Source organism: Carcharodon carcharias, chromosome 18 (genome assembly GCF_017639515.1).
Source record: "Carcharodon carcharias isolate sCarCar2 chromosome 18, sCarCar2.pri, whole genome shotgun sequence".
Lineage (NCBI taxonomy): Eukaryota > Metazoa > Chordata > Chondrichthyes > Lamniformes > Lamnidae > Carcharodon > Carcharodon carcharias.
The window spans coordinates 6,826,381-6,843,236 of record NC_054484.1 but is presented as its reverse complement, the minus strand read 5'-3'; positions in this window follow the sequence as shown (position 1 = coordinate 6,843,236).

Genomic DNA, 16,856 nt, shown 5'->3' with positions numbered 1-16,856 from the left:
CCTTAGATTCTGGAAAAGTTCCAGAAGATTGGAAAACTGCCAGTGCAACACCTTTATTCTTGGATCGAGGATTGACTAGCCAACAGAAAGCAGAGAGTTGGGATAAATGGGTCTTTTTCTGGATGGCAAGCTGTAACTAATGAGGTGCCACAGGGTTCAGCCCTTGGGCCCCAACTATTTACAATTTATATTAATGACTTGGATTTAGGGATAGAAGGTACTATAACTAAATTTGCAGATGACACTAAAATAGGTGGGAAAGTAAGTTGCAATGAAGAAAAAAGAAATTTACAAATGGATATGGACAGGTTAGGTGAATGGGCCAAAATCTGGCAGATGGAGTTTAACGTGGATAAGTGTGAGGTTATCCATTTTGGTCAGAAGAATAAAAAGGCAATTCATTATTTAAATGGAGAGAAACTTCAGAATGCTTCCGTGCAGAGGGATCTGGGTGTCCTCGTGCATGAATCGCTGAAAGCTAGTAAGCAGGTACAACAGGTAATAAGGAAGGCAAATGGAATTTTGGCATTTATTACTAAAGGAATAGAGTATAAAAATAGGTAAGTGTTGTTGCAACTGTGCAAGGCGTTGGTGAGGCCACACCTGGAGCACTGTGCACAGTTTTGGTCCCCTTACTTGAGGAAGGATGTAGTTGATTGGAGACGGTTCAGAGGAGGTTCATTAGATTGATTCCAGAGATGCGGAGCTTGTCTTATGAGGAGAGATTGAGCAGTTTAGGCCTATACTCGCTGGAGTTTAGAAGGATGAGAGGAGATCTAATTGAGGTATATAAGATGCTAAAGGAGATAGACAAAGTAGATGTGGAGCGGATGTTTCCCCTTGTGGGACATTCTAGAATGAGAGGCCATAGTTTTAGGCTAAGGGGTGGTAGATTTAAGTCAGAGATAAGGAGGAATTACTTTTCTCAAAGGGTCGTGAATCTGTGGAATTCACTACCTCAGAGCGCAGTGGATGCCGGGACGCTGAATAAACTTAAGGAGGAGATAGACAGATTTTTAATTAGTAACATGGGCTCTTGTTGTATTAAGTAGCCTTATGTGTGGTACCTTAATGAACACCTTTTGGAGAAATCAAAATATATTACGTCTACTGGAAATTGGAGCTGAGGCCGAAATGAGATCAGCCATGATTGTATTGAATGGTGGGGCAAGCTCGAGGGGCTGAATTGCCTACTCCTGCTCCTAGTTCTTATTCAAAAAGGGAGGGAGTCAAAAAGCAGGTAACTATAGGCCAGTTAGCTTAACATCTGTCATTGGGAAAATGTTGGAGTCTATTACAAACAATGTAATAGCAGAGCATTTAGGAACACATAATCTAATCAAGTAAGAGTCAGCATTACTTCATGAAAGGGAAATCATGTCGAACAAATTTATTAGAATTCTTTGATGAGATAACAAGCAGCATAAATAAAGGGGAACCAGTAAACGTAATATATTTTGATTTCCAAAAGGCGTTCAGTAAGGTACCGCACATAAGGCTACTTAATACGACAAGAGCCCATGGTGTTGGGGGTAGTATATTACCATGGTTAGCGGATGGCTAACTAATAGAAGACAGAGAGTTGGGATAAGGGGGGCATTTTTGGGATAGCAACCTGTAACTAGTGGAGTGCCACAAGGATCCATGCTGGGGGCCTCAATTATTTAAAATATATATTAATGCCTTAGATGAGGGAAGTGAATGTACTATTGCCAAGTTTGTAGAGACACAAAAATAGGTGGGAAGGCGAGTGGTGAGGATGACACAAGGAGTCTACAGCGAGATATAGAGAGGTTAAGTGAGTGGGCAAAAACTTGGCAGATGGAATATAATGTGGGAAAATGTGAGGTTTTGCACTTTGGCAGGAAGAATAGAGGAGCTGAATATTACATAAATGGAGAAAGACTGCAGAAAGCTACAGCACAGATGGATTTGAGGGTTCTCGTGCATGAATCCCAAAAAGCTAACATACAAGTTCAACAGGTAATAGTGAAGGCAAATGGAATGTTGGCCTTTATTTCAAAGGGTATGGAGTATAAAAATAGGGAAGTCTTGCTAAAACAATACAAGGCACTAGTTAGGCCGCAGCTAGAATACTGTGAACAATTTTGGTCGCCTTATCTAAGGAAAGATTATATTGGCTTTGGAGGCAGTCCAGAGAAGGTTCACTAGGTTGATTCCAGGTATGGGGGAGTTTTCTTATAAGGAGAGGTTGTGTAGGTTGGGCCTGTACTTGCTAGAGTATAGAAGAATGAGAGGCGACCTTATTGAAACATATAAGATTCTTAGGGGGCTTGACAGGGTAGATGCTGAGAGGTTGTTTTCCCTTGTGGGAGAATCTAGGACCAGAGGGTATAGTCTCAGAGTGAGGGGGACTCCCATTTAAAACAGAGATGAGGAGGGGAATTTCTTCTCTCAGAGGTAGTCAATCTGTGAAATTCTTTACCGCAAAAGGTTGTAGAGGTTGATTTGTTAGGTATATTCAAGGCTGAGATAGACAGATTTTTAATCAGTAAGGGAATCAAGGGGTATGGGGAAAAGGCAGGAAAGTGGAGCTGAGGATTATCAGATCAGCCATGGTCTCATTTGAATCCCAAATGGCCTACTTCTGCTCCTACATCTTATGGTCTTACAGTTTTATCATGACTTCCAGAGCTGCTCCAGTGGACATTGGAGCATATTCTCTGCCCTGTTGTGCCATATTCACTGTTTGCAGGTCAGAGTCCTCCCCAGCCACTTCCAGCACCTGCTGCAACCAGAAGGCACCCTCCTTTAAGAGGTGCAGGCTGACTTTGAATAGTGAATGCTAGACTTGCATAAACTAGGACTCCTGCTGATGGGAGCAGCCACTCAGCAACATGTTTAGTGAACGCTAGATTGATTTAAATTAGCAGACAGCATAAAGTTTGCTGCTACCTGCATTGGAACAAATGGGTATGGTTAATCGCTTGTCCTGATCTCTGCACCTGCTTTTGGGCTTCATCCAATTTTTCTCCTGTAAGCTTAAATGGGTTGATGGAATAAGGGTCATTTGTGAAATGAGCTCAGGGCATTCTCAACCCAGTTCCCAGTTGCAATGATCCATAGTATGAAACTGTGTTTATAATTTAGAGCTAATTTGCATTTTCACCCAGAGGCGTCACATGACAGCAGGCAAAAGAATCTGTTTTAGTGTCACATCAGTGGAATAGGAGGCACTCTTGAAAAGTGGTGGTAAAGGCACATTATCGGGATTATAGCGGATAAAGCTTAAATCTGCATCTAATGGTCTATCTGACCTGGAATTGCTCAGAGTAATGTAGCTTGGGGTTCATCTTCAATTTTATTCCCCATAGCAAAATTAATTATTACCTCCCTTACCCTGTTTAGAGAAAGCTTGATTCTGTATCTAACCCCGTGCTGTACCTGCCCTGGGAGTGTTTGATGGGGACAGTGTAGAGGGAGCTTTACTCTGTATCTAACCCCATGCTGTACCTGTCCTGGGAGTGTTTGATGGGGACAGTGTAGAGGGAACTTTACGCTGTATCTAACCCCGTGCTGTACCTGTCCTAGGAGTGTTTGACAGGGACAGTGTAGAGGGAGCTTTACTCTGTATCTAACCCCGTGCTGTACCTGTCCTGGGAGTGTTTGATGGGGACAGCGTAGAGGGAGCTTTACTCTGTATCTTACCTCCTGCTGTACCTGTCCTGGGAGTGTTTGACAGGGACAGTGTAGAGGGAGCTTTACTGTGTATCTAACCCTGTGCTGTACCTGTCCTGGGAATGTTTGATGGGGACAGCGTAGAGGGAGCTTTACTCTGTATCTTACCTCCTGCTGTACCTGTCCTGGGAGTGTTTGATGGGGACAGCGTAGAGGGAGCTTTCCTTTCCGAGGATTGTCACCTTGCTGTGCTGGAGAGGCTTGAGTGTCCCAATGAACCCGAGAGCGATGCTGTCCTGAGCTCACGCGCCTGGTAGGATCTCCCATGGCAGTAAGGTTAAGGGGGTGGTTCCAGGCAAAGAACGATCTAAGAAGTCCTCAATGGCAGAGCAGGAGGAGGAGGGCTGCAAAGGCGGAAGAAGGGAGTGGCCCCAGTCATCATGGTCCACCATGCCACTGAACCCAGCCACCAATTACCAAGACCATGTGGATCCCGGCTGTGCACCGGAGTCCCCATGTTAAACAATGCCACACCCATGCCTCCCTAAGGTGAAAATCCCTGTGGCAATATAGGATTGGTGACGGGCAGAGCTGTGATATCTGGTGTCCCCCAACCAAGATTCTGCACGCAGGCGGCAGATGTGTGGTACCTGTGTCGGGACAGGAGTGCCTTTTGGCAGCTGTGACAGTGACTGAGCAGTCCTCTTCAGGATGCCCTCTACTCATCCAGAACAGTGAGGGGGTTAGAAAAGCTCCCCAAAAATAGGCTGTCCCATTTCTCCTGTCTGGGGAACCGCACCCAGCGGAATCACCATCTCTGCAGTCGAAACTAGTAAACGATATGCTCAAGGTCACCTAAAGCATGGAGGCTTTAAAACCACTGACTGGGAGGAGAATGCCTCTAGTCGCTTGGCATGGCACCACCTGGTCCATCAAGACGCAAGCCACTTCACGGCTCTGCAACTCGACAGCGAGGCAGAACAGCAGCGGCAGAGGAAGGAGAAGGAAACCAACCTGTGGCTGTGATTTCCACTCCCCTGTGCAACAACATGCCCCCACTGCAGTAGAACATGTGGATCCAGAATTGGGCTCCTCAGACATCTGATGCCTCGCCAGGCCTGTCTGACGTCACCCTCAATTCTGAGAGACGGCCAGCGATGATGAGAGGGAGCTTTACTCTGTATCTAATCCTGTGCTGTACCTGTCCTGGGAGTGTTTGATGGGGACAATGTAGAGGGAGCTTTACTGTGTATCTAACCCTGTGCTGTACCTGTCCTGGGAGTGTTTGATGGAGACAGTGTAGAGGGAGATTTACTCTGTATCCAACCATGTTTTTTTAAAAATTTTCTTTATTCATTCATGGGATGTGGGCGTCGCTGGCTAGGCCAGCATTTATTGACCATCCCTAATTGCCCTTGTTCAGGGGGCATTTAAGAGTCAACCACATTGCTGTATGTCTGGAGTCACATGTAGGCCAGACCAGGGAAGGACGGCAGATTTCCTTCCATAAAGGAAATTAGTGAGCCAGATGGGTTTTTACAACAATAGACAATGGTTTCGTGGTCATCATTAGACTTTAAGTTTCATATTTTTATTGAATTCAAATTCCACCATCTGCCTAGTGTAGAGGGAACTTTACCTCTGTATCTAACCCCGTGTTGTACCTGTCCTGGGAATGTTTGATGGGACAGTGTAGAAGAAGCTTTATTCTGTACAGTGCTGCTCTTAATTGATGCCAGCTAGGTAAGCAAAATAGAAAAGACATTGACATTAATACCCCTTTACCTTGACAAGACAGTAGTTTCAGGATAAACTGTTTCAAAAGTAGAAATGCCAGAGGATGGCTTTGTACAACTGAAAAAAAATAAGCAAACAACCAAATGTGCTGGTATCAGCAAATTTTCTATTTACTATAAATTAGAGTGATGTGCTTTTAAGTGCAAAGGTTTTCATGTGGTACTATCCTTCTCAGATTAATTATTCTCATCATGTTTCCTCTCTGTTATGGTTCTCAGAATTCCAAACGGTATTTTGTAACATTTGCTGTCCATTAAGGGATCAGAAACATTCAACATCAAAGCGGCAGTATATCACAATTGAAACAGATTTTTAGATTTTGTTTTAGTATAAAACATAGCTTGTTGTGACAATTTACGAAGTAGCTACTTGCAAAAATCAACCACTCAGAGAGTTAATATTTGGGTTTTTAAACAATCTTTTAAAACAAATTAGATTCAGATCTAAATATTGTTGCAAATGATATTTAGATGTACAGCAGCTGAATAATCCAGACTCGTTGCTACAGGAATACATATGCCAAGCAGTGCAATACTACACACAAGTGTTTGTGATGGGGAAGGATGGAGAATGTTAACAATATTACTATCTTGTGCAAACGAACTATCATTTTTTTTAATATTACTATGGGATACTTTAAAGCAGGCTTACATTTGTGTGTGTATTTTTCTGTATGTGTGAATAAGTTAAGTAAACTGCAGACTGTTAGACTGCACGGTTTTAATCATCAAAGGGGTTAAGTGTAAAATGCTAATGGACAAGCCAAGTAAACTTGAATTTGCATTTTTAGATAAATGGAGAGCCTGTTTGATTTTCCAAGGGACATGGTAAGATGTTTACAATTGGCAAGATAAATAAGGCAAAGTTATTATGTTTATTTTTCCCAAAAGTGTTGGCCATAATGACAACATAAAAGATTCTTATATTCTGGGAAAAGTAAATTCCAAAGACAGGTGAAAACAATGGGATTTACAGATCAAAAGGGGGAAAATATATTTAAGGAAGGATGGAAAGCTGTATAGGCGTGGCTTTGTGAGATCTTGAAAAGTGCATTGTGTGAAACAGAATTGTGGAAAAGCCTCTAGCCACCTAAGAGAAGTTTGCTGTTCCAGAAAGCTAGGTTGTGTTAAAAGCCTTGGAATTCCATTGTCAAGTGACAAGGAGAAATAAGCTATGAAATACCTCCCTTATAGAAACTGTGGGTGCTTGTGGTAATCTTGCTGGATGTTTTATAGATTAAGAATCTATTTTGGACTGTTGCCTGAAAGAGGTGTGTAGTTGGGAGTCTAGTTAAGTAGAAATTTTGGGAACAGTTATAAGATTAAATAACTGTGTAACTGTAACTTTTTCTTTTCTTTTGTTGATACATGTTTTAATTTAATCTTTAAAATCTCTAAAGGTGGTAGTGGAATCATTACATCTGACTTCGGTACATAAACTTTCTAGTAATAAATACAATTTGCAAAATTGTTGTGATAATGTGGCCAAGTTTCCCTCCAGGATTTGGTCAGCCTGGCAAATACCACTTGCCATATCATAACACTTGTTAGAGAAACAATAAATGAATGTGTTCTTATTTACAATTCACTCCTCAGATCAATAGGATTTGCAACAGTGAATGTCAATTGTCACACATTTATCAAGCATTCAATAATTAAACTTGCACTTAACACTACTTATGACAAAAATCTTGTGGGTTTAGCCAAAGGGAGTTCCAAACTTCCCAGAAGGAAAAATCTATTCAACATTTTCAAATCCCAGTAAAAATCAGTAATACTGGCTCCAGTAATACTAAAGTTCCATTTTAAGGTATACAAGTCCAGTTCAGACAAGTTTTATTGGTACCCTTCATTTCCAAGTTTTCTTGGTTTTTCATTTTGGATTGGCATGTAGGCTACTGACTTTTGAATCCTAAGTATCTGTTCAAATATTCACATTTTATAACTTTTCTTACCTCTTCCTTGTGACAATCCATGCATTTCTGCAGGACCAAATACAACTCCATATGACTTTTAACAAACCTCTTCCCTTGTCCCTAATCAATAGCTTTAGTTTTACAGAATTCTTTTTTTCAGTTGACCGGTATAACTGATCTATTTTGTTATCTTATTGATAGCTTCATTTATTGTTATTCCACCAAGTGATTATTTATATTACAGCTATAATTTTATACCATTCCATACCAATCTCCTGCTTTCTGAAAAAGGATGGCGAACTCTTAGATGTATTCATCTGCAGGTCTGTTATCAACTAAATAAAATTCCCTGAAAATGCTATGCAATGTCTTTTAGTTAGGTGTATTGTCTAAACTGACTATTACTTTAAGGTCAGTATTCATTTAACCGTTCAGTGGTCACTTCATCTAAATTGACTTATTCTTCCTCAATTAACAGGCAAAAGCTAAAGGTTACTACTACTAGAATATAAAGAGAAATCAATAGCAGCTGAACATTAGCAGACCGGGACAGTCTGCTAACCCTTTCCTTACATCTAATTAAATGGAATAAGTTGCTTATATGCACTGCTCACAGACCAGATTGTTTCTCAGTGTTGTGCTCAGTGAATAAATCTAGGTTGAAACAATGGTAAGATGCCAGAAGGAGTGGAGGAATGGAGATCTAGAAATTTAAATACAGAACATCTTGAAAGTAAGTGGATAAAATCATAAAAATGTCAACAGCTAGTAGGTTTTATAAACAGGGAGATAAAGTGTGAAGGAATATTGATGCATTTGTACAAGGCAATGGTTAGAGTATTGTGTGCAACTTTGGGCTCCTGTTTAAAAAAATGGACATTAAAAAAACAGAGATCGTAAAGAATAGGTTTTGGATGGTAACAAGTAAACAAAATTAGAGTTTCCAGGAAAGAGAAAGCTCAAGATAGACTTACTAGAAGTTTTTAAAAGTTTTTAGAGGTTTTATAGGGTGAATAGGGATATATGGTTTCCTGTGGTTGGGGCATCAGTGCAAAGGATTACAATTTACAATTGTTACCAGATTGTGAACGCGAAGAAAAAGGTTAAGAGGAATTTATTTACACAGAGTTATTACAAAATGGAGTGCTTTGCCAGTTAGAGATCATTATATTTTTCAAGGGAAAAGTAGATAAAAATTTGAAGCAATAGGTATAGTAGCTATGTGGCTATCATACGGTACTGACTTCAAACACCACCATGAAAGCTATGGACTTGAATTTAACAAATTTAAGTCATTTATGGGCTCCCACTAGATATTGAATGGCTATGAAAACTTCAGCCCATTTAAAAAACCCAAATGTTGCACGAATTTCCTTCTTGGAGGAAATTTGTTACCTCCCCCAGGTCAGACATATATATGACTCTCTAGTCTCATGCTATAACTGATTCTTAATGCCCCCACTGTGACTAAGGATGAACAATAAATACTGCCTATTTCCCAAGAATAAAAAATTCAGAGGAAAATGCAAGGCCATTGGGAAAGAGAAGGGCACTGGGATTAGTTTTAAATTGCTGTAGAAATGATCTAGCACCGACACAATGGGATGGACAACTTCTTTCTGTTCTGTAAACATTTATTCTAATTTTTCAATACAAGTTAGACGAAGAGGAAAGCTCGCCTTCCTTGGCGTTTTGTGTGCCACACTTCCGAAAGCTGTAATTACCAATTTCTGGTAGTTAAGGGCTAGTATTTGATCCACTTTCAACTTTGTTGGATGGCTTCCTTTCCTATTGTTAGACCAATCATCACATAAATCTGTCTCTTGGGAAGGGACATACACTAGTTTGGGATACCAAAATAAAGCAAAATGTGGGGCCCGATGCAACTTTAACCTAATATAATCTGTACCTCCTTCTGGCTTCCCATCGTGCACACTACACAAACGTGAGCTCATCCAAAGCTCTGTAGCCTGTATCCTAACTTGCACCAAGTCCAGTTAATCTCTTGTTCACTGACTTCCAATGGCTCCTGGTCAGTCAATGGCTTGATTTGAAATTGTCACCTTATTTTCAAATTCCCTACATAGCTTCAGAAGTGTGAGGTGATACACTTTGGTACAAAGAACATGGAGCGACTGTATAAAATAAAGGGTACTATTCTAAAGGATGTGCAGGAGAAGAGGGACCTGGGTGTATATGTACGTAAGTCATGAAAGGAGGCAGGACAGGTAGAGAGAGCTGTTTCCAAAGCATACCGTATTCAAGGCTTCATTAATATTGGCATAGAGTACAAGAGCCATGAGGTTATGATGAACTTATATAAGACACTGGTTAGACCTCAGCTGGAGTAGTGTGTACAGTTCTGGGTGCCACACTGTAGGAAGGATGTGAACAGATTGAAGAAAATGCAGAAGATGTTTATGAGAATGGTTCCAGGGATGAGACACTTCAGTTATGAGGAAAGATTAGAGAAGTTGGGACTGTTTTCCCTTGGAGAGGAGTAGGCTAAGAGGAGACATGATAGAAGTTTTCAGAATCATATGGGGTCTGGATAGAGTAGATCGGGAGAAACTGTTCCTGCTCGTAAATAGATCGAGAACCAGAGGGCACAGTTTTAAAGTGTTTTGCAAAAGAAGCAAATGCGAGGTGAGAAAAACTTTTTCACACAGGAAGTAGTTAGGGTTTGGAATGCACTGTCTGGAAGTGTGGTGGAGGCAGGTTCAATTGAGGCATTCAAGAGGGCATTGGGTGATTATTTAATATAAACAATGATACAGGGAAAAGGCAGGAGATTGGCACTAAGTTAAAATGCTGGTGCAGACACGATGGGCCAAATGGCCTCCTTCTACTCTGTAACAATTCTGCGATTCTGTGATTCACCCTTCCCTAACAGTAATCTCTTCCAGCCTACAACTGTCTAAGAAGTCTCCACTCCTATTTGGGCTTCTTGAGCATCCCTGCTTTTAATCTCTCTAGCATTGGTAACTGCAGCTTTTGCTCCCTAGGCCCTAACTTCTGGAATTTCCTCTCTAAACATCTCCATCCTTCTCTCTCTCTCTCTCTTCCTTTAAGGTGCTCCTTAAAACCTACCACCTTCACCAACATTTTGGTCAGCAGTCCTAATATCTCCTTATATGGCTCGGTGTCAACGCCCCATGTAGCATCTTGGGGTGTCTTGTTATGTTAACGGTATTATATAACTGCAAGCTATTGTTGCTTCTAAAAATTGGAAACTGTAAAATTGATCATAGGGTGGAGCACTGAATCTTCAGAGCCCTTGCATCTCCACCACAGTCTGGAATTTAAAGCCCTCAACTTAACAATCTTCCTTAGCTTCTTTGAGAATGTCACATCTAAGGTAAAAAGTGATACTTTCTATAACTTGCGATGTTGAGATATTTTTAAAGCTTTTGAAAAAGTTTCACATGAAAGATTCCTAATTAAGATTGAAAGAAATCAAGGGTAGCACAAAGGACTGAATTAAGAAAGTAGTTGAAAATAAACAGGAAATGGAGAATACCACTAAGAGTTCAAAAGTATACAAAGGAGAAATCATGAGTGGTTTCACAAGGGTACTTGTTGTTTCAAATTTACACAAATAACCTGGAAGCTGATCAGGTTAGCTGCTGACACAAAAGTGGGTGAAGCAATAGATGCAAGAGACTCAGTAAGAGATTTGCAAACTGGCAGATTGATTGTAAAAGCAGGGAAAGAAGTGGCAAACAAAATTTAACCATGGTAAGTTTAAAGTAATCTTAAGGAAATGCTAGATAAATGCACGAAGAAGAACGGGCTTAAAGTATATACGATAGGGTGAGATGATGGGCTGAATTTTCCCAGAATTTCACTAAGTGCAGTAACAGGCGGGTAAAATGGAATCCTACCCGCCGATGAAAATGGCAAGTTTTCACACCGTATCTTCCAGAGCCCACCTCATTATATATTCACTCTCACAAAACACGCCATTTCAATGGCAGGCGGGCTCTCATTCGTTCACTCGCCATCACTCCACTGTTGCATCACGCCAGCCGCCATCTTTAAAAGGCAGCCGCCAGCAAAGTGCTCATCGCCACCAGCTCACCACCGCTGCCCGGGAGACATGGCCAGCAAAGGTAAAAGGACTGCAGCCTCCCCGCTTCAAAGACTGGTCCCTCGAGCGACTGCTGGAGGCCATGGAGGGGATGTTCTACCCCACTCTAGTCACAGGATGGGTAGCAATGTCACTAATCCAGCTTGGGAGGCGGTGGCAGTGGTGGTCAGTGTGAATGACCTGCAGAGGAGGACAGCCACCCAGTGCTGCAAGAGGATGAATGATCTCTCTGTTCTGCCAGGATAAGTCACTCCTTTCATCACTCCCAACTCACACACTCACAAACCCATCACACATCCATAGATCCCTTACTCACTGTCAGTACAAGGGACATCACCATTCACTCTCTCACACACACCATCATTGTCCTCACCCTGTCCATGGGATCACTCACCACCCACACAGCCGGGCACACTTATCATCTGGCCTGGCAGGCATCCTGATATACTCGCTCCATCTCTATCCATGCAGGACAAACTGGCTCACAACAGGAGAGAAAGGTCACAGACAGGTGGGGGGATGTCAGAATTCAAAGTTCTGACAGAATTTGAAAACAGAGCCATCCAGCTGTCCGCCAATGACCGGGACCGGTCCTGTGCTGACAGTGAGGCCGGCTCTACCAAGTGAGGATCCAGCAGTGCAACATCCATCAAACAACCATGCCGTGAGTGATGTGTCCTCTTTCACAGGCCACTGCCATGCACCAATTATATCCCCTTGCTTTTGCAGGCACATCTGGGAAGCAGCCGACAGAGTCCATGACCCAGGGCCTCCAATCAAGCCCCGAAGAAACCTCTAACATGGAATCTGAAGGCACCCTCCCTGAAGTCCCATCACAGCGTTCACCCACACCCTCCACCAGTGCAGAGACATACACCTCGGTGGGACTGAGCTTTAGAGTAGCCTCGGGATCACATTCTGGTGAGCACATCATACTTTCTGATCCACGGCAGGCGGAAGCAGGGAGCTGCAAAGGCAAGCTCAGGAACAACAGGAAGGGATGTCCGCTGCACTCCTCAGATTGCAAGGGAAGATGGAGGAGTCGGTCCATCTTCAGGCTGAGGTGATAGCACCGGCATTGCAAAGCACCAAGGTCAACTCTGGCACCGAAACCACATCTTCAGCATCCTGATGGTCTGCTCCGCCAAGTTGCGAGCTGCTGCATGAGCCTCATTATAACATTGCTCTGCTGCAGTCTGAGGTCGCCGCAAGGGTGTCATCAGCCCATGGCTGCCATGGAGACCTTGGTCCAGGACGTCGCTCCTGCACGGCTGCATGGGCTTAATTTCATCGCTGAAGCCATAGTTGACCTCCAACAGTGTGTATGCGAGAGGGGTGCTGGGCAGCTCGATATCACTCCAGCTACCCCTTCTGCTCAGGCATCCATAGGGAGGAGGATCAGCAGGTGCCTGCTCCAGGGCCATTGACCCAGGTGACTCTGGGAGTGACCAACCCATCTGACTCCCCTTTTCCTGTGACCTCCGCAGATCCAACTTCACAGGCTGAGGAGGGTGCCACTGCCACACAGCAGGACTCCGAAAGCAGGCTGGGGCACTCCAATTCTTGGCCCTCCAGACAACGCCCGCCAAAGTCATCACAGACAGTCAGCTGGCTGCCTCCACCTCAGCTGTGGATGTCCGGGGTGCACCAAGGTGTAACGGCAGGGTTAGGAAAGCTAAGGAGAATAAATTGCACAGCCTGGGCATGGGTGTTGATCACTTGTACATACTGTTCACTATTGTCAATAAACTCCAAAGGATGTCTCCCTGCCTGTAGCTCCTTGTTCTGATGAGCAGTGTCTTTGTCACTCAAAAGTGAGGATAAAATGCAGGTGTCTCAGGCCAGGGCTCTATGCAGCCTTCAGGCCATAGTGATGGTCCAGTCTCACACTCCCTGGAAACCTTACTGAAGCCTGCACCTTGGCGGTGCTGTTCATTGCTGCCAGAATGTAGTGGGTAGGTGTCATAGAGTTCTCTCATTCTCTCTGTGTGCTCTCAGCACCTTTAAGGTGGGGCTGGCCCCCATCACACCAGCATCTGTGACCAGTGATGCTGTGCACCAGCTCCTGAAGGGCTGAGGTGCTGAAGGCGGACACAGCATCAGATGCGTCTAAAGTTTCATGGCTGCGTCTCTGAGATGGCCCTGATCGTGGAGATAAAGCAAGTTGCCCTCGGCCAGACAGGAGTCAGGCATTCTCAGAGGTTATGTGAAGATCTATGGAGTGTCCTCACTGCAAGTTGTCATCATCCTCCTGTGATCGAGCAACTATTAGGGCCTCCACTGCATCTCCATCACAGAGGGTATTGGCGCTGCAATAAGCCAGACTGGAGTCAAACATTCACAACTGCGATGTGAGGATCTACGAGGACACCTCACTGCATGTCATCATCATCCTCCACAAATCTGGCAGCTATGAGGGCCTCCTGAGTGCACCTGCTTCATCTAGCTAGTGCAAGAGTCTCATCCCCGTCGTTGTCACCACCGAGGACCCCCTCACCCTCATCCCTGTTGGTGTCCTCCTCATCGGAGGGGCCATGCAGCTCCTCCAATTCTTCTCCAGCCAGCTCCTCTCCAAGTTGCAGCGCCAGGCTGTAAAGGGTGTAGCAGACGACGATGAAGTGTGACACCCTCTGAGGACTGTATTGCAGGGCTGCACTAGACTGGTCCAGGCACCGGAACTGCATCTTCAGCATTCCAATAGTCTGCTCCACCATGTTGCGAGCTGCTGTGTGAGCCTCATTATAGTGTCGCTCTGCTGTAGTCTGAGACCGCCGCAGGGTTATCATCAGCCACGGCCTCTGTGAGTGGCCCTTATCCCCGAGGAGCCAACCCTGCAGCCTCTGTGGACCCTGGAAGACTCCAGGGACCCGAGAGTAACTCAGGATGTCATTGTTGTGCACACTCCTTCGAAACCGTGCGCATACCTGCAGGATGCATTTCTGGTGGTTGCACACCAGCTGCACGTTCAGTGAGTGCAAGCCCTTGTGGTTGATGAAGTCCACTGAGTGTAGCGATGGAGACCTGAGCGCCACATGAGTGCAGTCAGTCACACCCTGCACCTGTGGGAATCCTGAGATCAGGGCGAATCCAATGGCCCTTGCATCTCACCGGCGACACTGGTTCTCAGTCATCTGCAGGAATGGCAGGCGGCATCTATAGACCCTGGGTGTCGCTAGGTGCTGGCCAGCCACGGCTTACTATCACCCCTAGGCAGCATATGCAGGAGCCCTTGCTGCCCCTTCTTCATGAGGTTGCTGCTCCTGTCTTTGCATGGCCAGGAGCCTCAGTTATTCTCTCCTCCATCTTCTACGGTCTCTGTCAGCCATCAGGCATACATTTAGGTCAATAGGATCCATGATCCTGATGTGGTCCTCCTGCAGCATGAAAGAGAAAAACATGTGGTTATCATGGCTGTACTTAGCACCTTTCCTGGCCTTGTGTGACCTCCCCTTAATGCTTTCCAGAGAGTGATGGTCACCCCTCAAATGGCCAGAGATGAGTGCGCTGCATGGCTGCCCTGTCAACCTGTGACATGGGGGACACTGCTTCAAACTGGGATGCTGAGATTGCGAAGGGCTGTGAGTGCCTCCAACAGTGAATGCTACATGGCCAGCATCAGTGAGGAGATTATACAACGTGTGCAGTCCAACTGCTCCACAGTCCAATAAAGTGGTGGTGGACTCGAAGTCTGTGCCAGGGGGCTGGGGAGTCAGTGGGGGTGGGGGTAAGGTATGGAGTGCTTGGTGGCCCTTTGGTGTCTCTGTGTTGCTTGCATGTGTGGGCAGGTTAGGAGCCTGACCCCAATCATACCATTGTGGCTGCGTCTGATCTGTCTCAGTTGCAGAGGCATGGTCAGTTTACACAGCTGTCCCTAATGCGTGGCCACTTCCCTCGCTTACCCTACCCCCAACCTGTGCAGGGATGCAGCGCCAAGGCAGCACTTGACTCTCCCCCGTCTGCAGTCGTCTCCAAGGCTGGCCAGCACTTGCGCCCCAGACAACCCCCATCCCTCAACAGTTACCTCCGAAGCTGCCCAGCACTTGCCCCTAGACATCCCCCAGCCCCAGAAGTCATCTGTGGGGCCAGGCATCAGTTCTCCCTGCTCCCCGGAGCCCCTGAGGCCTGTAAACAACAGGCAAGCCATGGAGAACGCTGCTGCTCCCTCACGTCAGCTCCCTGAAAGTGAAGCCACCAAACGCACGTATCCTGCATGCTGTTGTGAAATACCTCGGCGTGCTTTCCTGGCAACGTGGATGGATGATATGGCAGGGTTCCAAGAGTCTGGCAGGATGGCTTTTTACTTATATGCTAATGTATTAAAATTAGCTCCCTGCCGACCAATGGCAGGAATCACGGCCTGCCATTGGCAGGCTGAGCGGAAGATTGAGACCTGCCCTCACACTTTCGTGAAGTGGGTCCCACCATATTTTCCGCGCACGCTACCTGTCACACCCGCTGCCAGCGGGCTTGGAAAATTCCACCTGATGTCAGGTCGGAGGAAGCTTGTGCAGATCTGTTGGGTTGAAATGCCTGTTTTTTTGCTGTAAACGCTATGAAATTCTATGTAACTAGGAAAATAGTATTCACAGGTCAAATTACAAATAGGCTAAAAATGTTTGTGTTCCAGCAACGCACACACCTCATGAACGAATAAGTGTACAATGAATGGAATTGAATTAATATAGGGGTACATTAAAGGACCTGAAAATTAATAGAGTCATCTCATCTTATCTTCAGACAATGTTTTTATTTACACATTTTAAGTCCTGTATTGTTGGAGATGCCATCTTTCAGATGAGATGTTAAATTAAGTTTACATCGCTTTCACGGCTGGGCTTAAAAGATCCCATGGCATTATTTAAAGAACAAAAAAAAGTACAGCACAGGAACAGGCCCTTCGGCCCTCCAAGCCTGCGCCGATCATATTGCCCGTCAACTAAAACATTTTGCACTTCCAGGGTCCTTATCCCTCTATTCCCATCCTATTCATGTATTTGTCAAGCTGCCTCTTAAACCCCACCATCGTACCTGCTTCCATCACCTCCTCTGGCAGCGAATTCCAGACACTCATTACCCTCTGCGTAAAAAACTTGCCCCACACATCACCTTTATAGTTTTCTCCTCTCACTTTAAATCTATGTTGCCTAGTAATTGACTTTTCCACCCTGGGAAAAAGCTTCTGACTATCTACTCTGTCCATGCCACTCATAATTTTGTACACTTCTGTCAAGTCGCCCCTCAATCTCCGTTGCTCTAGTGAGAACAATCCAATTTTTTCCAACCTCTCCTCATAGCTAATAACCTCCAGACCGGACAGCATCCTGGTAAACCTCTTCTGCACCCTCTCTAAAGCCTCCATATCCTTCTGGTAATGTGGCGACCAGAATTGCACGCAATATTCCAAGTGTGGCCTAA